This window comes from Epinephelus lanceolatus, chromosome 6, assembly GCF_041903045.1.
Source record: "Epinephelus lanceolatus isolate andai-2023 chromosome 6, ASM4190304v1, whole genome shotgun sequence".
NCBI classification, from domain to species: Eukaryota; Metazoa; Chordata; class Actinopteri; order Perciformes; family Serranidae; genus Epinephelus; species Epinephelus lanceolatus.
The window spans coordinates 37,412,295-37,439,161 of NC_135739.1; the positions used below are offsets into that span (position 1 = coordinate 37,412,295).

A 26,867-nucleotide genomic window follows, 5' to 3' on the forward strand; every position below is an offset into this window, starting at 1 on the left:
CAGGTTGCGTAGGCGTCGATGGCATCAGTGAAGCAGTCTCCGCCTGATATGGGAAGATTTTAGCTCAGTTATATCTGATTATAACCACACTGAATAATATTTGCCTCCTTTGGTAGGAAGTCTGAGTTGAATTGGGATTGGTAAAATGGAAGCACAAAAAGGTTGTTTTTGAATAAGACACTGTTTGGGATGGTATTTGCTGTCATATAGATGATTCAGATTTGTCAAACAAAGGATGGTATATGTAATAATATAGTGACGTGATCTTGGTATTAAATGTCCAGTTAATTTTTCTTAGACATGAAACCATTTCTCGGTGGAGTGTACTAAATACAAAGCGAATTTTGGAAGCGGCACAATTGCATACAAAGTCAGTGGAAAAACCCAAGTGGGCACACACAGACTCTGATTCCCAGTAAAGGCGTGCCCATGTGGGTTGATAATGTTTCTTCATGACTCTGCTTCATGAACATACAGAAACAGAAAAATCTGGATGAAAATGAAAGAAAACTGGAATTTTAAGTTGCGAGATCAGTCCGAGCTGTCACACAGAGACACTCTGCACACATGGTCAGTGTTTTGCCAGTTAGCTACATATTTTCCGACGCGCGCTCTCTGTCCGCTGGTGGGAGTGTGCTCACCTGTGTGTGTGTGTGTGTGTGTGTGTGTGTGCGTGTGCGTGTGTGCGCGTGCACATCGGGGTGGAACTCCACCGTGCGTGCTACAGAGGGCAGAGGAAAATAGTAAATGCGCGACCATGTAGAGACAGAAGTGACATGCTGTCATGTAAATAAGACAAATAACATAAGGCTATTTAGTTTGTTTAATAAAAGGACAAGGTGTAGATATGTTCTATAGGAAAGGTAACTTTAAATGACTTTTGTTGTGATCAGGCGCTATAGAAAGTAAGATTAAATAAAATTAATTTGACCTTCAAGGGGGGGTGGTTGGTGCCGTTGGAGGGACGGGCCTCCCCCCTAATATAATGGTAGGGGAAGCAATGCTGTATGTCTCACTTGTACTGGGGTTGCTGTCTTCTTCATCCCATCAGCCACTGAGGCTCATAACTGTTGAATAGTAATGTTGCTATTTAGAGACATATTGAGGTTGTCATAAAAAACAGCAAATTAAAAATGTAAATTTTCAGTGAGGAAAAAGCAACTTCCAGAACCTGCTGCTCTGCTCACTGAGCTTCTATGTAAAACAAGACTCATTCTTGTGCAAATAAAATTCTGGTTGTTTAGTCACATTCTGCAGGTCTCCTCATCCTGTTATGTTAGTCTGACCAGCCAGTTTTGTACTTATGTGTTGTACGTGCAACCCTGTGCTGCTGGATTTGTGTGTGTGCACTCGCCTGTCCAGGGCACCCTGGCTTGAGACGCCCCAGGTTTCCTGTGGGAATGGCTGACATTCCAGCTCTGGTGAATCAGGCACCTCCTCGCTGTGCGTCTCCAGTTTCGGAAAGGCAGATTTCGGGAAGCCAAACAGAAGCCCGAGGTGCTGAGGGGAACTGATGTGGAGGAGGAGGAGGAGGAAGGGGGAGAAGATGAAGGCAGGAGGGAAACAGATGCGTGTTTGTTGAACATTTGTACATTATGCATAAATGGACCATCCCTCCTGCTGAAAATTCATCCCGCCCTGCAGACCATCAAAGGCTGCAACTGTCACTGCGACCCCCTCTCTCCGTCTCACTTTGAAATATCCGTCCAGCCAGCGTCAGCACTGTGTTACCATGGCAAAGCCAAACAACTGGCAATTTGTAAACAGAACCATGTGTGTCTGCTTTAGGCTGACAACTGCTTTTCCTCCCTCTCTCTCGCTCCCTCTCCTCACCCCACCCAGGACAGGGAAATTGCTTGTAATTGGCTGTGGATGGATTGCGGGTGGCAGGAGGGGCGTGCTGTGTGTCTGCTCTAACGACGTCTGAAGGCGTGCGGCTGGCTGGGCATCGTCTCAGTAGGGTATCGGGTGTCTGTCCCAGGCAGGCAGACAGACCTGGAGCTGCTCGGCTACTCTCAATAGAGCCCTTTTATTATTATTATGTTATTATGGAATAGATGCTGAACGCTTTCGTATAAAAACGGCAAATAAAATAAATAAATCCTCCTGATCTCATTTTCCTCAAAGGGGTTAAGCCTTTCCAGTTTGGTGATGGTGTTTGAAACATTTGGCTGGTCTTTTGTTGAGTGTGGTTTTCCAGGATTTGGCGATGCAGAATGAATTTCTGAATCTGAGCATTCCAAGGAGAAAAGGAAACCCACAGCAATCACTCACTAAAAACTCAATCAGAGCCGATAAAGATGTAGGAGTATTCCATCTTTATCAAGGGCTGCCCTCCCTCCCTACTCCTACTTCTCTTCTCAGCCTGTGCCCCAGGCTCAGTTGGCCCGCAGTGGGTACAGCTGTTTGGAGCCCCCCGCCCACACCACCTCCCCTCCTGGCTGCAGAGCCATTTCCTGTGCAGAAAAGAGGGCTGGCTGGGAGGGAGCAGGAGCAGAAGTCGGCGTTGTGGTTTTGGCCTTCTCTCTCCCCTCGGGCTCCATTCTGCCTCACTTTCTCTCTGTCTGTTTGTCTGTTTCCTCTCCCGCCTCGTGTTTTTCATTCTTCATGTTCCTCCCGCCTCTTAACCTTTTTACTTTTTGATGTTTTGTACTCCTGTAAAGCTGCGTCACTAAACCGGTGCTCCACCAAACTGTCGCTCCCTCTTGTCCGGCTATCATCTGGTGAGCAGTTACCACCCAGTTACCAGATATTTCCCTCTGACATCTAATAACCGGCTCTTATTTTTCCCCTGACTGGAGCTGGCGTTGCTGTTCTTGCTGCTGCAGCGGACCAGAAACCGTTGCCAGATGAGATGTAGCTGACCCGCTGACACACAGTCCTGACAACCCCTCCTCCCTGCTCTTGTCTTGTTCGCATATTTATTTTCAAAACATAATTACCTGTGAAATTCTGGGCTTTGGAAGGTGTTTCCTTGCAATCTTCAGGTGTGTGTGTGTGTGTGGTTGCCCCTGTGTGGTGGTAGCTGTCTGATTCCTGGCATTGTGTGGAGGCAGCGAGGTGACAGGACAGCCCTGATGGTGTAATTTTTCACCTCCTTTATTTTTCTTATCCTTTTTTTCTGCCGCAGCTGCCTCTCCGTGCAGTAATGGTTACAGATGAGGCTAATTAGCCAATCACAGCGCAGATCAGGGCCAATCACAGATGATTGATGAGAGCGCTGGGCCATTCATCACATGTTTTTGGCCTGGAAAGTGACAGCGGGGGCAGGCTTTGGGATTTGGTACAGTAAACTAGACATGTACGTCTCCATTTTGAGCTTTTTGCTGAGGCATTTATCCAGTGTGACTCAGCATGCAAGAGGGCCTCATTATCCTCTGAAAGACATTTTGACAGAATGTTAAACTTGATGGACACTGGATATATGGCAGTGTTGGAGATCTGACGTACGACGAGTCGGGGGAGGGGTGAAAGAACTTGATTTCCTTGATGTTTTTTTACATAGCTTTTGAGGTTCATCCGAACTTGTTAAATTCAGGTAACTAACTAATGCTGGCCTTACACCAAACAACTTTGCAAGAGATTTTACTGTCACAGAAAAATTTCAGTGTCAGAAAAGCATTAGAATTTTACCTCAGTTGATGTGTGCTCCTGTGATCTTGATCGTTAGGTGTAAGGTGGTCATAAAAATCATTTCAAGCTGTCTTTCAACAGTCTTTTCCTTGTCTTGAAGTTCTGACAGAATCAAAGATGTTTAATATTGTCATAAATTTTTAGTCTTTGCTCATATAAATACTGAAGTTAGATAACGTGAATATTGTCAACTGCCAATAGCTGCGCCCTTTTCAGCACCAAACAGGAGCAAGCAAACTGGGTAGGCAGTTATCTTGGAGGGAACTCCAGGGCGGCACAAGAATGTGAACAAGTTTTGGTTCTCTTTGACAGTGGAAACAAAAGAGAAACTAATGAAGTTGTGGAGTGAACAAGAGTCGGTGTTTGATTCTCCATGTATCTGATCCACCAAACAGTGCTTACTTTAAAGGGAAATTTCGGTTTCTTTCAACCCGTCTCCTATCGTCCTAAATTTGGTTCAAGTGACTAGTGACATACAGATAATAGTTAGCATGTTAGCTGTTAGACCTGTTAAAACGTAAGTGAACGGGCATCCCTTCAAGTGCAAAGTTAGTCCACTAAACAAGCTTTTTTCCACAAAGACTGCCTCATATCGTTAGGATAAATGTCAGAGAACATATAGAAAACGACATGTAAACGTGTTGTCTTACCTTACCAGTGTGCTGCCATGTTTGTTTATCCCTCTAGCTCTGCTTTCCAAAGCGCAGCCGAAATATATCTCGCCAGCTCTAGATAAAGCCCAGCTGGATACTAACGTTACTCCAGGTGGAGGTGTCTCGTCCTTGGTCACATCCAGACCTTGAAAATAAGGCTGCAACCGGTCCCATTCCTTGCAACAGAGGCATTCCTCTTCTGTGGGCACTGAGGCACAGCATTCACAGGTACACCACCAATCTCCAGAGCTACGCAGCCTTGCAGCAGCCATTCCTCCTCTCTCGTCCTCTAACATTACCTGTTGCGTCTCTCTCTCTCTCTCCTCCTCCTCCTCCTCCGTTCAGGTGACCGTCCGGTACTGCCTTCCCGCTGTTGCTGCTTGTTCAGGCACGCTATGAGATCGCTGCTTGTTCTCGCGATATTTCCGCCGCGCTTTGGAAAGCAGAGCTAAATTGTAAACAAACATGGCAGCACACCGATAAGGTAAGACAACACGTTTACATGTCATTTTCTATATGTTCTCTGACATTTATCCTAACGATATGAGGCGGTCTTTGTGGAAAAAAGCTTGTTTAGTGGACTAACTTTGCACTTGAAGGGATGCCCGTTCACTTACGTTTTAACAGGTCTGATGCTACGGCTGTATCTAGGCTAACGGCTAACATGCTAACTATTATCTGTATGTCACTAGTCACTTGAACCAAATTTAGGACGATAGGAGACAGGTTGAAATAAACCGAAATTTCCCTTTAAGTAGAAATCTTAGTTTTTGAAACAGCAATATTTTTATGCATTCCTTATTTACACAAGCACAACAAGTAGTCAAAAGCAGGTTTAGGTTTGTAGTACCTACTAGTAGTTTGTTAGTACCTACGCAAAGATAGGAGCTACAAAGATATTGATGAATGCGGAAATACATATAAGTTTCCTTCTGCAAACAGTTTACACACAAATTTGTCTTGTCTTTTAAAAGTATGTTCTAAGTCTTAGTCTTCTAACCTGATTCATTTTCTGTCATTCAACAGAATGATTGACTAGTGCCACTACACAGCAATAGTAATAATTAACAATGCACCATAGGCTAAATATCTCATATTTATTGTCCTCATATAGCAGATATCACAAATAAACATACTGATAGTAGCATGTCCATGAGTAGTAGGATTAGATGTCTGCTTGGGGGGTTTAAGTGAGCAGTTTAGGGTCTTGTTTGCAGTGGAAAGAAGCTGTATGTCTTGTTGCTGGGCAGTGATTTGTTGCACCTCTTACTTCAACCTCCAGGTTCAGTATTTGATTTTGCCACTAATGATCAGCCCTGTGTTGCACATTTGCATTGAGACTTATAAAGGCTCACTAGAGCACTTTGTAGAGGGTGCTGTTTCCTTGCTGTGTTTGCACCTGTACTGTATGTATGTGTGCGTGCGTGTGGGTGTATGTGTGTGCGCGTGCCTGTGTGTTATATGCATGCCTGGATCTTTACAGCAGTGATTCATGGTGCTGATAAATACCTTTGCCTGCTCTTTAAGGTTTTAATAAACACAACTGGAGTGAAAAAGAGCTCAAATGGGAGCTAATAGGGCAGAGGACAGGGCGCGTTAGGTTTCATCACCAAAACCTCCTGACTACAACTACAACCTCCCCACTTCTTCAACTCCTGCTGCCCCAACACACCCAGCCTGGTATAATCATAATGTCATCTCTTGAGATTTGTGTGCGTGTGTGTGTGTGTGTGTGTGTGCTCTGCAGGAGGGATAGACTAAGCATAGATCATTTAGTGAGAGACTATGACAGAAGCTACTGTCACGTTGACTTGGCATCCCACATATGCAGGATGAGTAAACATCAGCAGCTGTGTGTGTGTGTGTGTGTGTGTGTGTGTGTGTGTGTGTTTTGTGATGTTAATTGCAGGTGAAATCCGACCCATGGCCTTTGCAGCAGCTTAGTAAAACCGAGGTTTGCCTCCCTGTGGCTCAGAGCAATAAAACCCTGCTGAAATTCCAGCAACCTGATGCATTCACACGCACGCACACACACACACACACACATGCACACGCACACAGGGCTTATTTCACCAACTTGTTCATTTTCAGAGCCTGGACTGATAAATGATATCTGATCCTCGGCCTATAGACTTTAATAGGTTCAATGAGCCTCTAAAACATGTCCTTTAGAACATGGGCTCAACCATAGACATTTCTTGCAGTGGTTCACAAGACTAATTGCTTGTATTTTAGGGATTTAGAATTAAAATGGAAGTTATTAAATTGTTAAGGTGCACAGACTTTAACAGAAAAAAAATATGTCAATTCATTACAAGGAACTGATCAGGCTGCACAGTATATGTGCGCCCCTGACCATATTTGTGAACTGATTGCATGTGGCAAAATTTCTAATACAGTATAGTATTTCATTTTGAATCATGTCAGACATCCAGTTGTCTCTTCGCTAAACCCACTTACTTGCCCTGGGCAAATCATAACATATAATGTCCATTTGTTGTCTGCTCTATCATTATCTGGCATAAACTCCATCCCAATGGCAAGGCCCTACAGCAGAAGTCCCCAGTGCCCTGACAGGCATCTTATCATATGCTGTTCAAAATTCAAGATAGATAATCAGATAGCCCATTAGTTATGGTAAACAGACTGCTGTGTTCCACCCCTTGTCAGTAGGGGGTGCTGCAGCAGCCTTAGCACTCACATTCCCGCGCCCATGTTCTTGCAACCATGAGTTGTTGTTTTGCTTCAAGAAGAGTTGTTCTTGCAACAAGCACAGCAGATAACAAAGATGAGCGATGATTTGTGCTAGATTAAATTGAAGGAAATGAAAACTTGCGGAGAGGGCATCTCAGTCATCACTTTTTAGGATTAATTTACATTTTCTTATCAAAGACACGTTCCAAGTAGAATATGTGAAGTTTCTTTTGTTTCGTTAGTGTGATATTTTGAAAAGTCAGTTTTCAACAAAAGATCTGGTAAAATCCCAAAGCCTTTTTTTCTTTTGGAAAGATCTGGGTGTTTTACACAACTGGAGAGACACATTTTTATGTTGTATGTCTTGAAAACAAACAGTTAGTCCTCGTTGTTCATATTTGGAGTAAGAAATCCATACAAAACGTAGGCTAAGGTTTTGCGTTTAATATTTGTTTGGCATTTGTTGATGAAGGCATGACAGGCACACACACACACACACACACACACACACACACACACACACACAGGTAGACAGAAGAGAGTTGCACTTGGATAAACACACAGGAAAGAGGCGTAGGAGTTGAGATATAACTATAAGAATAATGAATTGGGTGAGAGACTTAAAATATATCTCCAGGGAGGTACTCTTGCACCATCTGAGTCCAAATACTAAATCATCAGGCATGGGGTGAGTATTTACTGTGGCATTGTACCAGAGGGACAGAGAAAGGGTTCAAGGGGAGTCATAGAGCAGCGATACCGTGGATTTTCACAGTCAAAATCATTTAGAGCTGAGGAAAGATAAATGGAGAAGGGTTGTGTAAAAGTGACTCCCTCTTGCTGCTCCAACAATAGAAGAACAGATAACAGACAGATCCATGACAGCAGAGACTCTAGGGTTACTGCTTTTGTGAAGGGGCCACTGAAAGGTCTGCAGCTTTACAGACTGAAACCTGACCCAGGAGGTGTCCTCATTTTTGGGGTGAGATTCAGGAGTTTTCAGTGAAAGTCTTACTTTTTTTCTCTCTCCCTTCCTGTTCTGTTCATTTACCCTTCTGTTTCTTCAGTCAGTATTTGGCAGTGCAGCTCTGTGTGATTGGCTGTAAGAGTTGGATTGAAGCTGAAATTGGCTGGAACACATTTTGTAAAAGGAATGGCAGAAGGGTTACTGGAGGCTGGAAGGCCTTCTCTGTCAAACAGGGAGTTTTCTACAAATAAAATCAATATTGCAGTGTTTCTACTGGCAATATGGCAGTTTTGCAACCCTCTAATTTGCTACAATGCACTTTGATTGCTGCAGTGTGTGCAGTCCTCCAGTCGGGACCTCAGCATCCCGTATAATACTGTTTTCTGCAGTTGGTGAACAACATCATGTCGTTAGCTGTGATTTGTAGGTAAGTTCCTGGCTCACCTGTAGTGGGCAGCTGTGGCTCAGGGGGTGGAGCGAGTCGTCCACTAATTGGAAGATCCCTGGCTCCTCCAGTCTGCATGTATCATGCCCAAGTGTCCTTGAACACGATACTGAACCCCAAAATGCTCCCGATGACTGTGCCGTTGGTGTGTGAGTGCATGTGAATGTCTAAAATGAGCAGCAGGTCGCACTGTGTATGGTAATCTTGGCCATTAGTGTGCAAATGTCTGTGTGAATGGGTGAAGGTGACTCTGTGGTATAAAAGCACATTGAGTGGTCAGAAGACTAGATAGGAGCTAAAGAAGTGCAAGTCTGTTAACCATTGATTTGTACCTTAATATTTTATTAAGGGTGTAACGATACATTGATTTGGATTAATACATAGATTCAACCATAACTGATCCAATACCATCGATGCAGGGTGAGAGCATCAATACATATCATCATCTTCAAAATACACCTTTATTTTGATATTCCCATGGCATGTCTGTGTCACCATTTCTGTCCAAGCACACTTCCGTCCTAAACATTCAAGTAGTGCTAGCAGCCTAGCGCCAGGCTGACAATGGCAAGCAGCCAAAAAAAAAGACAATGAGGATATTAACTGATGTCGTCTCGCACTGATCACAGGCCCCTGAATTGAATGTAATCAGAATCACATGGTGGCAAACTTTGTGATATCAGCAAATATGGTATTGTTGGCCAAAGAATCGATATAATATCGTATCATGATGAAACTTGTGACTTATACCCCTAATGGTTATCAAGTTTATAAATACAACATCTTTAGTTCACGTTTGAGCCTGGAGAGGGTTACCTAAACAACACAACAACAGTAGTTTTAGCTAACAAGGCAAAAAAAAGGTACACAGCACCAAAATGGAGAGTTTGATATGAACTTCAGATGTACAAAAGTTCATGATAGGATTATGTTTCTGTTTTGATATAATTCTTCGCTCTTTAAACATATTTTACAGATCACACCTCCTAATCCAAACTAGTCTCCTGATCTGCTACTTGTTTCCATAAAAATGATAACCAGAAAGGAAGATTTTTTTTATTATTAGTTGGCACTGTTTCTTGCCAAAGCGTCCCCAGTTTCTTGTTTTATGTTTTGTTTCAGCCTCCTCACAACTCCACCTTCTGGTGTGCCAGGGCAAGATTAGTTGATTGATTAGTTGAAGGCTTAACTCAACTGAAATAATATAATTACATTTGCTTTTTCATATACTTTAAACGGTAGTGCGAGCAAATCTCTTTATAAGTTCAGAGTGAACTTTCGATCAACTCCATCTGGTGAGGGAGTTGATCAATACAACTTAAAGCTCCAGAACTGCTACTACATGGACCTTGTGTGTGCTATTAGAGAAGTGTTGTGGTTTCGTCTTCCAGTCTCTACTCTGTTTGGCTCAGCATCTCCAAAAATGAAGTGACTAGCTCTCATTGTCCCCTTTTTGCAGGAGTAGGCATTGAATGTGATTAGATTTGACACAAGTAATGACTTTACTTTCCTGTTTCAAGGCTGTTTCAGTCCATAAAACATTGGAAGTCAAGAACATACGAAAATACTGTACCAAAATAATCTTCCTCCTCCAGTTTAAGAGCAACTTTTGGAAGTTGTAATGCAAATGTATGTCAGATTTAATAGGGTTTTATTACAGTATTGATGGTGAGTGCAAATCATTTCTAAATATCTGGAACCAAAAATTCATATTAGATTTATAGCAGGTAGGTTTTTTTCTGCCTGATGGAGTCAAAAACACCCAAGTAGTGCTTGCCTTTGCCTTAAGTGCAAACTAAAGAGGGTCTGTCCAGCTGGACTGCTGTGATGGCTCTGGTGTGAGGATTGTCTTTCTATACTGTAAGTCTTTTTTTTAAAGGAGAGAAGATACATTGAAAGTTCTTCATGCTGAAAAGAAAGTTCTGGATTAATTAGACCCTTTACTTTGCAGTATGAGCTTTTCCCTGTGTTGTTTTATTGCCTAAATATTATGAATATATCTTTTTAATAGTGAGAGCAAGAGAAACAATCAAGCCACTAATATTCAGTTTTTTTCCCCCAAGTTTGTATCTGTGTGTGTGTGTGTGTGTGTGTGTGTGTGTGCGCGCGCAGCAGCAGCAGCTGGCAGTCTCTCTCAGAGTGACAGGCCTAAGCTCTCCCCTGCTGGGTTGAGGATGAAAGCAGATGCTCTCCTTGTTCTTCTCCTGATCTGTTTTTCTCTCCTTCCTCCTCGCTGCCTTGTGTAACCAGAATCCGCAGCTTTCATATGAAGCCCGCAGGATAGTTTGCAACCCGGAGTCCTGCAGAAAGCAAAGACACACATGCGAATATTGACAGGCGGACAGTTAGCTAGACAAATGGACATACAGACAGACAACACAGATGAATAAAGATATGAAAATATGCACATTATTTATTAAAAGAAGGAAACCCCAAAGTCATCTGCAATACAGCACTCTGTGGCAAACTTTTTCAACGCCGCCTTATTGAATTTTCCAAGTTATAAACAAAAAGATCCAAACAAAGATACACAAAATATTTTCAGCTTCCCAAATGCAGCCCTGTCCTCCATAACAAGCTTCAGCAATGCAAAGACAAAATCATAGGGAAAAGGAGACAGAAATTACCCTAATGTATTCAAAATGGCAAAGATACGACACGTCAAAAAAAAAAAAATACAGTGTCTTTCCCATAAACCCTGTTGTACCCTCTTGTCATAAAAAGCTTTGAATACTTGTCTTGCCTCCACTCGCAAACTGTTGCTTTGTGTCTTTGAATCTTAAATACAATAAAAAATATAACTTTTTTTTTTTTTTTTTTTGCTCTTACAAAATCTGAACCAGTATTTATAAATTAAAAATAGAGCGGTTTTGGTACAGATATCAAACGTGGTCTCATACCTAGTCCTAATGCTCTACAATGCATAATTCTGGTAATGAAGGCCGAGGCTGCCAGTGATTGTGCGATATTTTTTTCAACTGAATGATTTTTTTCACTGACTTAACAATGCTGTATTTATGTGGGTAATTTCAGTTATCCTGATTTAAAACAGGAAACAAAGGCCATAGAGTCTACATGTATTTTCTAGTGCAGCATCTGTGTTGTCCTGTGGTTTTAGTGCTGCGTTTGACAGGTTTTGGTTGGTGATGGGTTTGTGTGTGTGAGGTAAAATCACACACACATACAGCAACAGAGAGTTCTACCTCCCACCTGGAAGGGTTAGCAGAACAGGAGGAGAAGGGGCAGGAGGAGGGTGAAGGAACAGGGGAAATGGATGGGCTGAGGGTTCCAGAGGGGGTAGGTGGAGGGAAGGCTCAGTACCCTGCTGGGGGTTTAACAGGTCGGGGCAGGAGGGAGGGTGTCAGCTGGGGGTGATGAGTAGAGGGTGTGAGAGGGGAGCGTTTGAAGCAGAAGGGAGTCCATGGACCTCCCAAAATATTTGTAAAGTAATCATTTAATATGTCACAACCCTGACTTTACAAAATATATTTTGCTCCAAATTTCTCCTTCAAATTCAGCCTTTTATTTCCTTTCAGCAGAATACTTCACACAGACTCTCCTTGGTGAAACTGTTAAATATTACTGCTTGTCGAAAAGCAAGGTAACTTGAATCTTCTGTATTGATTTTACTTTTATATTGTGCTATGTGCAAAATGTGCCTTTTTTTCTGGAATCAACAATTATTTCTCCTTCGTTATCAGTTACAATTTGTTTTATTCCTGTGCTGTGAATCATTACTTTTTTTGTGTTTGTAATCAGTAAATATACTTGCCAATGCCAAAATAATAATTTATAAAGTTTGCCACATGTCGCATTTTAGAATGATAAATACTAGTGGTGATACAGTCTACCTCAGTTTTATTAGAAATACCTTACCAGTACCTTACTTCAAAAACTATAAGCATGTTGTTTGTTTTTTACATCTTTTTCATTTCACAAAAGAAGTAAAAGTTCTCAAATGTTAAATGCTTTTTAAACACAAGAAGGTTTAAAGTTATTTCATGTATGAAGCACTTTGAACAATTTTGTTGTTGAAAGCTGTTATACTGCTAAACCTGCCTTTCCTAAATAAAATAGTCTAAAATTGACAGGATTTTTAATTTGAATAGGGAACTCATCGATCAGAGAAAAAAATAAACAAGATTACTGAACAGACAATCGATGCCACATTTTGGTGCTACAGACACATTTTAGCTGGTACCAAGTATTGATTCCATACCCAGCCTCAGTGATGCCATCAGAGTTTTATTTAATGGAATTAAATTGCACTGAACAGAGAGAGAGGGCAGTAGCAGTAGGTAGAGAGTCCACAGCTGGTCTGTGAAGCTGAGACACTCCCTGATTGGGAAGGACAAGTGTGAGAGGCACCCTAATGCAATAATCCCTCCCAGGCCCTTGTGTGTGTTTGTGTGTCTGTACTTGTGTGTGTTTGTCATACAAAAAAGGCTAAGTCTCATGTAGTGACATTTTAGGGAGTATCAGGGAGTGGAGTGAAGCTTTCAGTGGTCTAGCAGACAGGACTGATGGAGTAGAGGGATGTTTAGAGGGTTTGGGGTGGGGGTCATCATGTTTTAATTGTCTGAGGAGTCTGGCCAACTCTTTGGGACTGGAATGTGTGTGACCTTCTCTCCCGCTCCTTCACACTCCCTCGCTCGCTCTCCGTGTGTCTCTTGCTCTGTCAGACGGTCGAGCGGCTCGTGGGAAGATTCTCCGTCCAGACTGCAGAGTGTCGAAACTGAGCCAAATATCACAAGAGCTCAGTCACAGTCTCGGCTCTTTTTACTCTCTCACAGCTTCCCTCCTCCCCTCTCTCGATTACATTTTTGTCTCACTGACTGACCCCTTTGATACTTAGCTCTCTGTGGACACACTTTGCGTGGTTGTGTTTGTGTGCATTCATGGGAGCATCAACATTACTTGTTCTATGAGAATAAATAATTCCTATTGTGCACATCTGAAAAGTATTTGTTTGCATGTGTTTGTGTTTGTGTGATATATTGTTTCTACTAAAGGTTTAATATATACCAGCGTTGTAGACCAGTCTCAAGAACACTTTTTGAAGGTCTCAGAATCCACCGCATTTTTTATTCAGTCTCCTCTCAGTCTCAGACACGGGGGACTTGGGATTTTGTTTCAAGAATGGTCAAGACCTCAACTGTGGGGATATCATTAAATTGCGAGGGGTGGTTCGCCCAGGGCGTAAAACTAGCCAGGACCGCCTCTGACCGTTCGTCACGGTACCGCTGCTGCAGGGTGGAAATAAGTCCTGCAGAGTTTCAGAGGACCTGGAGAATGTTTTATTATAGTAATAACATTATATAAGATAATCATATTGCAAAGATAATATATATATATATATATATATATATATGTATATATATATATATAAGATAATAACATTAAAGACAAAATTAAATTGCAATACTTTTTCAAAACTTGATGATTTTACCTTTCTGTACATTTTGTATACAAATTCATTAAATAATTTTGCTTGTAAATGTCTATTTGCATCACGTTTATTACGGAAAACACATTATTTGATCAATTTACATTGTGCCCCTAAAGTTCTTTGTGCGCTCCTTACTTTTTCAACTTAGGAGCACATGTGCTCCTTGGGAAAAAAGTTAGCGTCAAGCCCTGGAATCAAGAGGAATCCTCATTTGTTTTCTGTGGGCGGTTTTATGGGAATGTGGATTTTTCAGATCAATCTGAGGAGTGCCCATACTTTGCATGTTCCACATTTTATCACAAATGTGTCCTGCAGTGTGGAACTCGTGCTGGTCTGGTCTTTGTCTTGACTTGGTCTCGATACGCTCTGGCCTTGACTTGGACTCGATTTAGGTGGTTTTGATTCAGCAGTCATACAAACTGTTGTACTCCAGCTGCTTTATTTCCTTCTTGATTGTTTTTCTGTGTTTCCCCTTCAGTTTAACCACAGAAACATAAACTATAAAAATCCCATTTTGTAATTTTATATTGATTAATAATAAAGTTGGAAGTGCAAAAAAAGGACAAGAAAGGTTTAATAAGCATTATTTCATGGAACATGTTACTGATTTATAGACAGCACTGCCTTAGCCATCAAATCAGTTATAACCTGGACAGAAATCTTAGCAGTCAACACAGTGTGTGGAGTCTGGCTCTCAGGTTCAGCTCTTTGTATGTACAGGTTCTTTGTTAGGACTGTGTGTTGTTATTAATTGGTTCATATCCATAAGGTTGGCCGAAATACTTTTTAGTTCAGCCTTTACACCCACAGAAAATGTGCAGAGCTGACAATTCCCTAGAAGCAATTGGTAAAACCTCAGAAATCCTCTTTGAAATATAATATGTTCATTTGTAAATAATCTGATTTAGTGGTGGACCAACAAAAGCAGTATTTTGGGCTGTACCTGTATAACGAGATTAAACTCTGTTAAAAAATTAAAACTGTTCACCATAAACTACATTTTGCAGTAGATAGACTTTGATTTGTACTGTATTTTCAGCAGTTCGTGTATTTTTATTTTTGTGACTTGATGACTAATGCCCTGTTTGTTTTGTTGTGCTTATTGTCAGGCACGTAGTAATGCTGCTTTTCATAAGAGCTATTTTAAGATTTCTTACTGTTTTTAGATTATTATTATTCGTAACCTTCAACAACAAGAATTTGTCCTTCAAAGATCTGCAAGCATCATGTGAAAGAACGTGTGTGAGTGAATAAACTCGTCATAAAAGAATCCACTTGTAAGTAGCAGCAGGGTCACAGGCTAAAAACTCTATAATGAAGTCAGACATTACTTTTGTCCTCACTGCTCTTCGCTGAGATCTCCATACTTACGCAGAACTGCCTCATTTCACAACCTGATTGTGTTTTCTTTTGAGCTGAACACAACTCCAGGTACAGAGAGCAAGTGATTCACATCAAGGCAGCATTTTCCCGCCGGGCCCACTGAGAGCTGAGAGCTGCCTGTAGTCTATTGAGCGTGGCAGAGACAGCATCCCAACCAGTCCACTTCAAACAGGCCCTGATGGCTTTAATGGAATGGAAACATTTGTTGGGTCAGAGCACTGAAAGCCTGTCTTCCCTCATCGCACAACCAAATGGCTTCCTCATGTTGTCTGTTTTTTATTAGACTTATAGTAGATCCACGTTCACACAGGCTTATGATATTAAACCGGGCGTACTTCCCTGTGTGGCACACGAGCTCGCACACACTTGCAAATATGCTGATGCACAAACACACATTTGCAATATTCCATGTGGGTCAATCTAAGGAAAAAGGTCAGGGTTATAAACAATACATTGTACTAAATATTGGTGTACATACATTCAGACACACATACATGCTGTAGAGATGACTTTATATAAAACAACAGGTGTGTGTGCACTTGGGCAAATGTACGGCAAGGTTGGAGACCTGTTTGTAATTGGTGAGGAAATGCTGTGTTGAGGTGTCGGTCTGATGGATGAGGAGAGAACTGACTCGGCGTTCAGAGCCTCTTTCTCCACCACAATGAAGCTTTCACTCGGCGCTGCTCTTATTGAACTCTATCCTTGTTAAAACAGCCTCGATGGAGAGCCGTGTATTTGCTTTTAGAAGGTGGGACTTTCTAAGGGAGTGCCAAGGATCTCTTTTTTAATTAAGTGGCCCCAGCAATATGTGTGTGTGTGTGTGTGTGTGTGTGTGTGTGTGTGTAACCTGAGGGGAGGCCCTGTCTGTGACCTGTAGTGATAGCAGCGGTTTGTTTTCATTCTAAACTTGCCCCAGAGTCACTGGTTTTGCACCTTATTTGACCTCAGCTTGACCTTGCCGTCACCTCTTGCTGACCCTTCGCTCAATGCCAGGGCCAGGCTTTTTTTTTTATTGACACCTCTCTGTTTGCCTTTTTCTTTTTCTCCAGTCACGTCCTTTCCTTCCATTTTCTCTTCCCTCCCTCCTGGCTTCCCCTCACTTTCTATGTCTCTCTCTTTCGCCCACCTCACAATCTCCTCGTCAGCTTGCCGTCACGCGCATGCACACAGCTATTGTGCACATATACATGCATGCACATGAGCGAGCACACACACTCACTCAATCAAAGTGAATGATTGCACATTTGTCTTGACAGTTGCTATAAAAAGAGCCGCCCACTAAACACTGCAGTCCTCTCATTATATCATTACCGACCCACAGCAGGCAGGCAGCCCTCTGACTTCTGTCTCCCTCTTTCTTTTACTGTTTTCAACCCCCCCCACCCCCCCCACCCCCACACTGTTTTTCATTTATTCGTCTGTTTAGAGAACAGAATAGAAAAGAACAGAAGAAAAGCATGAGAGGAAAAGAAAATGATGTGGGTGGCGCTGTGGAGTGAGAGGTGGGGCCATGCGCCACGGCGAAGGGGAATCCCTAGCTCTCCATTGTGGAGCGGAGGCTCCATGGCTCCAGGGGGCAGGCCAGCTGAAGTGTTTGTTTATGTCTGCGGGCCAGAGGGGAGATACGGTGGCCATGTTCAGCAGCTACATGAAAGGCCCTGAGTGCTCTAATGAGACGTAATTACCGTGCGTGTGTGTTTACGAGATTGCGAGGGAGCGAGGAGGAAAGAGAATGAATAAGCAGGTTTTATCCTCCCTGTGTTTACTCGCCGTCTTCACAAATCTTACATTTTTCACGACGCAATAGCTTGCCTCGTTGCTCTCCAAACCAGCGCAACCTCAAAGTATAGACCTCGCAGATTGGTGACTGTCACGGCCTGTCATGCTTGTTTTATTCCTTGAAATGTTGAGTTGAAGACTGATGTGACATGCCGAGAGGTGGGTAACGTAGTCTCTTATGTGCCGGCCACGTGGGAGGATTCAAAAATACATCAGTTACAAATTTAGAAATCCAGAACAGAATAGATTCTGCTGTAAGAGAGGTGTGTGATTATCTGCTGAAGAGGCTGACAAAGATTCTCCAAGCTTTTCCCAGCATTTGACCTTTGACCAGTGCTCATGTACCCCAACACAACTTGAATAATTGAATAATTATGTGATGAAGCTGGTGTTGTATTATCCTTTAAATATTATCAATTAATTCAGTTAAAATGCCAAAACCACAACCTGATATAGTGTATGACTCTGTGTCATACAATGCCAACACTAAGAGCATATAAAAAAAACATATGGATGAATAATTTGACATGTATTTTCATTTAGACCTGTTGTGGTAGTCGGCGTTATTGGTGTTACATGGTGTTTTGGCATACACTGATTATTGTTTTCCATAATCATTATGATTTTAATCAATACTGAGTCAGACAATGTATGCTACAATTGTAAACTCACCACTGCATTCTTCATGATTTGGTGGGTTGGACATCACTGACCACTCACACTTCCTGGTAAAATAAAGGTTAAATGAATATATAATGATCAATCAAAATGTGTGCTCAGTACAGCAGTAGCAGGTTAGTAGCGCAGAGGAGTAGGAGTCAATTTTGCTTGTAAGGAGAGTTTACTAACAAGATGATGGCGGAGGCTTTGAGGGGAAAAAGCACAATAGCCTGTTTGGCAGTATTTTGAATTTCAATCTAATGCTAATAGGGAACCTGATAATGTAAATGAGGAAAGGGAGTTGGTTACATAGATAAGAAATTGAGTTGAGCAGCCAGTTGCCTGCAGCCCTATTTAACAGCTCACTGCCATTCCTAACTGTTCCATTGTTCGCTGCAATATTTCAAACTGCAGTCAACAAATGCTTAAAAAACAAAAGCTGTTTTCTTTTGTAGATGCATTTTTGATGAACATAAGCATTAATGCTGATCTCACTGTCAGTGACAACCTTATAGTTAAATTCAACTAGTGTTTTGCGAGTGAAATGCTTTAATGTTACGTTGCAGCAACAGGAAATGTTTAGTTAGCATTAGCAGTACCTTAATACAGCGCTCTACAGATATTGAGCGTCATTGACAGATGTCTTTTTTTTTTTTTTTTTAAATATCTGGTGTAATTGGTAACACTGGCGTGTCAAGAGTTGATTAAGCAGTGGGAAAATTTCGTCACATCCGTCATTGCAAATCCTCGGCAATCATAGTTTGTACCCCTGAGCTTGTCAAGCTAGTGGTGTAAATGCTGAACTGCGCCCTGAAGCATGCTCAGGGACATCTGTGTGACATGAAATATTTTTCAGAAATTGAAATGCAATTGCGGACTTCATTCAAAATAATGTACTCATTAAAAGTAGGTCACCTGATACAAGTATATGTTTCCTCTGTGTTTTTAAAGCTTTGTTCATGTTTTTTAGCCACGAGGGGCATCAGGTCAGATTTACAACTGCCTGTTTATATATCCAGGGCATGAAGCATCATATCCCTCTTTTGGAGTTTTTTTTTTTTTTTTTTCACCTTATGAATGTAAGTTCAGTATTCATTCACCTTTAGCTATGTTTTGGTCTCCACCAACTCTCGGATATCTGTCTCTTTAGCTGCTAGATACATCACTTATTCACCAGTTACTCAGCTTGTTTCTGCTGTTTGATACTGGGCAGATAGTCTACAGTGGGTTCATCAGAGCTTGTTTGCTAAAAAAAAGCAGCTGCCTTCTCCTGGAATCACTGCTGATGAGAGAGATGATGCTTCACCAAATAGTCAATGTACTGCGAAACCAAAACAATGAGCTAATAAAGGCTGTAAAGCTTTGTAGGGTAGAGGGGACTATTTTCCGTCTGTTTGGCACTGGCATCTTTTAAATTCCATGCCATTATTTGAGTTGTTGTTACTATAAAAAAATATATTGATAAATGGGGTTTAAAGTGTCTTTGGACTATGAAGTAGAGTTCTACTGCATATGTATGAGCTATATCAGGTTGTTGCCACACACACAATACTTGTATGCAGGATAGACTGATGGTTTTGGTTGTCCCCCAGATTGTTTTTGATGATAATAAAAAGCTGAAATGTTGCCAGTTTTAACCTTTTAAATGTGAGACGTGGATTGATCACGTGATTTAATGTCTTAGCTAAGCTCGTGTCCTCGAGGTCTGCTGTCTGTCATGTCATAAAGGCCTACGTGGGCAGACCATGATGAGCTCTTAAATGGCCTGGAACTGGAAATATGACTGTTTGTATTTACAGGCCATTTAGAGCTTTCCACTGGCATTCACACTCTCCAACCACAGAAAACACAAGCTGCTGCACAGCAAACACCAGCCTACGTGTACTTTACGCTGCAGTCACTGAGAGCTCTCTCTGTGTGCTTCAGAGTGTGTATGAGTGCGTGGACGTTCACTACCCCCAAAATAGCATGCACCCTTAATTACTGCTGCAAACACAGGTGTGGAAAGCCAGGCCTCCCTCCACCCAGGTCCCAGACCCACCGTCCAGCACACAGCGCCCTGTGTGTTCCTGTTTGGGAGCACAGGAAGTCCAGCGTGTGTGTGTGTGTGTGTGTGTGTGTGTGTGTGTGTGTGTGTGTGTGCGCACACGAGAGAGTGTAAAATTGTGAGGAAAGACAGTGTGCAGATGTGTATTTTCATCTGTGTGAGTGGTTCAGAGCATGTGTGTGTCTGAGTGAGACTAAATGAGTTTGTGCATCTTTGTGTGTGTGTGTGTGCATGTGAGTATGTGTGTGTGTGTGAGTGTGTGTGTGTGTGTGAGAGAGAGAGAGAGAGAGAGAGAGAGAGAGACGCACACACACACACACACAGCGAGAGAGAGAGAGAGTTTGTGTTTGTATATGACTGAGTCCAGACCACACCCTTTGAAGTCAGCAGTGCAGTGTGTTGGGGTTTGGGCACGGACACACAGCCCCTCCACTGGCTGGCTGGAAACCCTATACGCCACATCAATCAGACCTGCCACTCATACATTATTCATATCCCAGACACACATACACACTTAAACACACTTTTTCTCATCCTTAAACTGTCGTTTTTGCCCCTTATATCTCCAGTTGGCAACAGAAGTAAAATCGGGTGGGTGGTGCCACTGATGGGGGTCTGCCTTCATTCAGTCTGTTAAAAAGAACCAAAAATATTCCACACATTACCCCACTTTTTTTAATTCATTGCTGTCCACAGACATATTTGCTCAGGCAGAAAATGTTAAATTTTAGGTAGAATTCTTACACAGTAAGAGTTAAAGGTTGCACTTATCTAACAGGCTTTTAAGAGTAAAAGAGATTTGTCATAAGAATTGTTTTGAAAATAACAAACTTGAGAGAAGGACAGGAGGCGTGTGATTTATGGTGACTGATGTGACAGTGAGAATGTGAGGTGCTCTTTCATTCCTGCTCTGAATCACTGCTGTACCCCGTGCAGAGGCAGCTACAGAGTGGCTCTGCCCACATTCATGAAGAGCAACCATGCGGCTGTCTTGTTGGGGTCAGTATCTGGTGATGGACTACGACACATTCCCACGTGAGAAATAGAGCCAATCAGAGTCATGAGAACATTCTAGGACACCAGCGTTGAAGTCACAGATGACAGCAGTGAATTCAGTCTGTGGTAGATTAATTTTGTAAAACAACAGATGCAACTTTACCCAAAACTACAGTTAACCCATTCCACAACCAGAAACCGTGAATTACCAGAGCCATCTGGAAACATGTACAATTATAAAGGGACAACTTGTCATGTAATAAACAGCATAAAAGGACTAAATGATAATGCACAAGATGAAGATGCTGACGGGATCACATTTCACTGGAGTTGATTCCATGTGACAAATGATTGATTGACTACAGCTTGATTTTTCTAGAACCATCAGCCGCCACATCTCACAGCCTTCATCAGTTGATGGAGTTTGAGCAGTCGTCATGGAGATAACTGGGATATTGTCACCTAAGCATAGAACTTTGGGATAACAGGTAGTTGTATGTAGGGGCTGGAGTCAAAATGCATCCCCATATATGATGAAAAGTGAGCAAACCTCTGATGAATGCTGTGATTTGCATTTGAGACCTCTAGAAAACCCCAGGAAGTGGACATGAAATGAAAAATACTTTTTCTCATACCACTGTTTTCAGAAAGTACTTTGTCCTATTGTTGTTAGTTGTTCAAGCTACCGCACAGTTTTCTTTAGCGACACAGGATTAGAATTTTCACTTTGGTTGTGATCACATTCATTTCATAAATGTTTTAGATGATCTGTCCAAAGTGTTTGCTTGCTTACAGTGCGACTCATTGTCTTATTGCTCTTGTTTTTTGCCCTGTTGGACTCTGTAAGGATGTTGCTATGATCTGAACCAACAGAAAGATGCCCAAAACCATGAAAATAAGATCTAACATGTAGGAAGCCACAATTACCCTTTAATGGTGTGTCCAGTTGTGGGGCTCAAATAAAGCACATTTCATATTTAAATATTTTGAAAGCAAGTCGGATTCAGTTGCTATGCCCGTTTTTAGCTTCTGGAAAATGGATGGGCTCCGCATGGAAAGCTATCTATCATCTTCCACCTCTGTCAGTTTCTCTCCCTCTCTCCCTGTCTGTGCATACGTCTGTCTCTCAGCCTCAGCTGGTATTGTCCCACTCTCCACAGAGCCCAAAATGAGCAGTTTCCAGTCCACCGTTTTCTTCTGACGTCCTCGTCTTGTCTCCTGACATTCTCAGACCACAGACCAGATTCTCCCTCCTCTGTTGTTCTCAGACGTCAGTCTGATGCTCTGGCAGATTGAAATCAGACCTCAGAGGGACGAGTTGTTATTGACCTCCTGCTGTGCTCCAAACAACGATCACTGCCAGCGGAAGACAGATGTGGACAGAAACAGAAAGAGACAGAGAAGCATTAGCTCTTCCAGACAAGCAGACAGGAGCTGTGAGAAAGAGCTCAGTTTGACATGAGAATTAGCTTTTGTAAACACATAGAGCAGTCAGTGTCAGGCTACTGACACCCTGGGGTGTTACATTCCCACATCTTCAGACACACAAAGTTTGAATTAACAGCACAAGGTTTATAATAGGATTTGAATATTTAGAGTGCAAACTGCAGACACATGACATTTGCTTGGCTGCGCTGGACAAAGCTGTGCTTATTAAATTTTCAAAGCTTGTTTATATTCATATGAGGTCACTGTTGAATTATTGATTAGGGGAAAAGTGTGAGGTGGGCTTGTTCATCTATTTGTCACCGAGGAAGGGTGTTTCCTGCTTAAACAGCAGCATATGCCTGGTCGGCTGCTCTGTCTGTCTGCATCTTCTCTCTCTCACTCTCTCCACGTCTTTCTCGGTTTGAGTCTCAACGTGCTGAAGCCAAATGGAAAGTGACCCTTGGCAGGCAGCGTCATATTAAACACAGTGGGTCACTGTCGGAGAAACATGCAGGCAGGTTTTGCCAAAACGCATTGGCGAGTTATTCAGACTGCATTTGCACTATTTTACCAAGCGTTTGTACAAGCTTTGGCAAAGTCACTCGGAGGTACGCCCAGAGTCTAAGAGAGCCGGGGAATGCTGGGGAGTTTTAGAGCGACAAAAATATCAATTTTGACAAACGAGCCCAGGCGCCATTTTTTAAAATACACCCTGGACACAAAAACAAAGGGCATTGTTGATGAAGGGATTTGACTGGCTCTCACGACTGCTACAGGAATGGTTTAACACTGTTACAGTAGCCAGGGGGCCCCTTTTTGGGGTGGGGAATATTGTGTATGCTTGTGTGTATGCCTCCATATTGTGTGTGCGTGTGTGGGCTCAGGCAGGATATGAGGAAACCTCTGAGCAGCTCACTGGATATTTGTTCGCATTAACTTGGATCGTTTAGTTTAAACAGACACTGAGCTGGGTTCAGGTCCAGTTCGCGCTGTGTGTGCTCCTGCATGTTTGTGCAACTTGTTTACTGACATATTAGGACATTTTATCTTGCATCTCACTAAGATTGATTAAAGGAAAATGATTAATAAGCAGTAAGTATGTGTAATCTTGTATAATGAGCTTGTTGTGGAGACCACCAGTGGTTTCAGACAGAACCAGATCCTGTTGAATCCCCCAACCCGCCCACTCCCCTCTTCCCTCTGGGAAGGGCATGGCTGAGGCTTACTGTAGCTAACACAAACCCACTCACAAGAAGCCAATAAGGCATCAATGTCCTTCCAAAGATCCACAGATGGTCCTGTGTTTGACTGTTAGTGTGTTCAGATGGGTCAGATATGAGAACCACAACTCCCAGGTTGTTGTATATTTACTCACGAAGGAGAGACTCCAAGACTCATCCCTTGTTCATATTACTTGGCATTACTCTGACTTATGAAGCGATTATGGCCGATTGAGTGCAGATTATGAACAAAAACCTGACCTATTGTGTTTCATACAGCTCGCGGTGAACAGACTAGAACTTATTAACATGTTATCCGTGTCCTGCTCTTGTGTATTTTCTCAACCACTGCTTACGAGATCATTTTTCAGAGCATGAGGGATTTTGGTGCTGTTTTTGTAGCTTGGACTACAGTTTGCGAAAAGCGTTGGTAGCAGCTTTTAGGTAGTGCAATGCCTTTATCACCAGCGAGTGGCTAAACAAAAAGCCACTGTCACTGAAACAGCAGATATATGTAAAAAGCAAAAGTTTGGACACTCCTGGTCAAAATTTCATCTACTGTGATGAGTTAAGTGGAAGATGAACTGATTTCCAAAAGGCATGAAGTTAAGGATGACACATTTCTTCAATATTTTAAGGAAAATTACTTTTTAATTTCAATCTTTTAGAATTTCAAGACATCAAAAAAAAGGAAAAGGGTCTGAAGCAAAAGATTGGTCACCCTGCCACCCATTCTTCAGTACAAAAGGCTTCTAGTTCTGCAAGATTCTTGGGCTGTCTTGCATGCACTGCTCTTTTGAGGTCTATCCACAGATTTTTAATGATGTTAGGTCGGGGACTGAGGGCCATGGCAAAACCTTCAGCCTGTGCCTCTTGAGGTAGTTCACTGTGGATTTTGATTTGTTTAGGATTATTGTCCTGTTGTAGAAGCCATCCTCCTCTGTTTACCCTTGTTCACCTGTTGTGTCCCAACAAATTAGCTTGCTATGCGCTGAGATAAATGTTGTGAATTAGCCCATGATGCGACCTCGCCGCATTCGCTGCTGACCCCATCCATCTTCATTATGCTTCAATTATTGGCTAAAATTGTAATTGCCATGCCTCTCAGTCCTGCATGAGAAATCCTGGCATGTTGACCATGTCCCGGCTCAGGCCATAATTCACCAGCACGGCCTCCTCACCCGACTGCTGCCAGTCCATCCTGAACCCACAGAGGGTAGAGTGGAAAGGTTAAAGGAGGCGGGCGGTGAAGGAGGGAAGGAGAGGTCATGGCTCCGGTGAGAAGCACCACCAGAGTCCACTCCCAGAATGCTAGGATGGAGTCAGTCTTTGCTGGCCACGCTGAGAATCATGGGAAAACATGATAGACAATTAATCACGGCCAATGAGGTGGAACCAGCCTGCTTGAGAGTGAAACGACAGCGGTTATTGATGTGTTGTGTGAACAGGAAAGTGGACATTTGTGGTGAAACTATGTGTGCATGCAGGCTGTTTGACCACTGACATCATGTTGACCACAGTGTCCGCTGCACTTCTCTTCAGTTAGCTCCTTAGTTACAACACATAGAAATACAAAACAAAATGATATCTAATAGAGTTTGAGTTGATTATTTTTGTCTGACATTAAACATCTCGTCTCACCATGTGACCTACAGTTACATCATCCTGATCCCACTGTATGTTATCATTCCTCTGCTCAGCTCCTTTTACAGTAGAGAGAGTAGGAGAAAAGCAACAATATTGTATCATTCAAGGGTCATTTAAGGATTTTAAGTCATTTTGTGAGCTGGGAGCATATTGTTGAAACATTTGTGTAGTGCTGTGGCTATTCTGTTTTGTCGCCACACATGGTTAATTATGTTGCATTGCCAAGTGTAGAATTCTTATAAAGTTGAATGTTATAATGCATTAAAAGTATAAATCTGTTGTTGGGCCACAAAAATAAATACATGTACATGGAGAACTCAAAAACAGTATAGGAAGAGACATCTTGACTTATAGTCACTAGTATGAGTCATGCTCCAAAATCACTGGATCCTATCATTCCTATAATGCAAGTCTAGAGCATATTAGATCCTCCCTGCTTCACACTGTTTTCAAACCCTTACCTCCAATTTGTAACACAGGGCTGCATCATATAAGGAGAATATGCAATGTTTTTGAATATCGCAATGACAATATTGTGACTTTACTCCTAAAATAAATCAAATTACCTGATAAATTTAATAAAAAGGATATTATTATCAACATTTATTGAACAAATTGAATATTGAACCAAAAACAAAAGGCACCAATTTAGAAAAAAAAAGGCTTTTAAAGTGCAGTTTTCTTCTTATACTCTCTTTCTGATAGCTCCAAAAATCCCTGCGATGGGTTTATCATGCAAGTTGAAATCACGATGATGATTTAAAAAAAAAAAAAATTAAAAAAAACTTGATATATATTATGCAGCCCTTTCCCTGGTCAAGCTGTGATTGAGCTTCACGTCTATTGTATTGCAGTTGTGTTTCTCACAGATGTTCTCAGTGAAGTTCTTAAAACCTTGGCAAACAAAACTGACATTATCTACATGCTAGATAGCGCTTGTGGGAAAATATTTTATTCTCTCGATCGGGTGAACTGACTCTTTTTAACCCCAGAGCACTTACTGTCGATAACATCAGAAAACAAAGAACTTGAAATGAGATTTTGGGTGAAGGGGTTTCTTGGACAAAAAAAATTAACTTACAGATACTAACGCCCCCTCTCCCCCATCTCCTGTCTGCTGTCTGCTGGTACAATGGTCTTTTATCGATGTATATGCTGGCTGAGTGAAGACAGGTGTATGTATGTGTGTGTGAGGAGAGACAGAGAGAACCACTGTTTTCTGATCCCAAGTGTGCGTTTGTGTGCTTGCATGTGTGTTGGTCTGTTGGTGTTGAGTGGCATGTAGAAGCCTCCAGCAGAATCCGGAGTGCTGAAAGGAGACCAGTGAATTGTGACGGGTTTGCAGCTCATCTCTAACTGAGAGTCATGTGTCTGTCTATCTGAGTATTAGCACCTTTCTATCTACTCTGCTACACTCCACTTTGCCTCAGACACTACTGATGACAAGTCGCCTGCAGCAAAGCATGTCGACGCACATTCAACAATTAACCATGAGCACACAAACATCACTGGCTGTCTTTGTTTCACAGCTTCAAATACTGGACACTGTACACGTTTTGGTGTCTATTGTTAATTGTTTGTAATTTAATTTTTTGTTCTTTTATTACAGTTTTTTTTCAGTTTCAGTGTCAAGATTCATAAAAGTGAAAACCAGCTAACTAGATACAAACAACCCATACATTTTTATGCTCCACCAAATGTATAGACTTAATTGATATTGGCACTGGAGCTGTAGTGTTACACCCACAATCTGGTTCTTCAGTTTTTGACTCAGTGTTCAAGCACTACGCATCAGATCACCATGACGAGCAGTGAACAGCACATCTGTTCACCTAAGTCGTGGCTGTCAAATGCTTGAGGCTG

General features: G+C 42.0%; 1 protein-coding gene across 1 annotated transcript in view; it reads left to right on the forward strand.

The window, feature by feature from the left end:
• Window positions 1-26,867, forward strand: part of gmds (GDP-mannose 4,6-dehydratase) — a 217,894-nt gene that overhangs the window by 93,873 nt on the left and 97,154 nt on the right. The window lies entirely within an intron of this gene.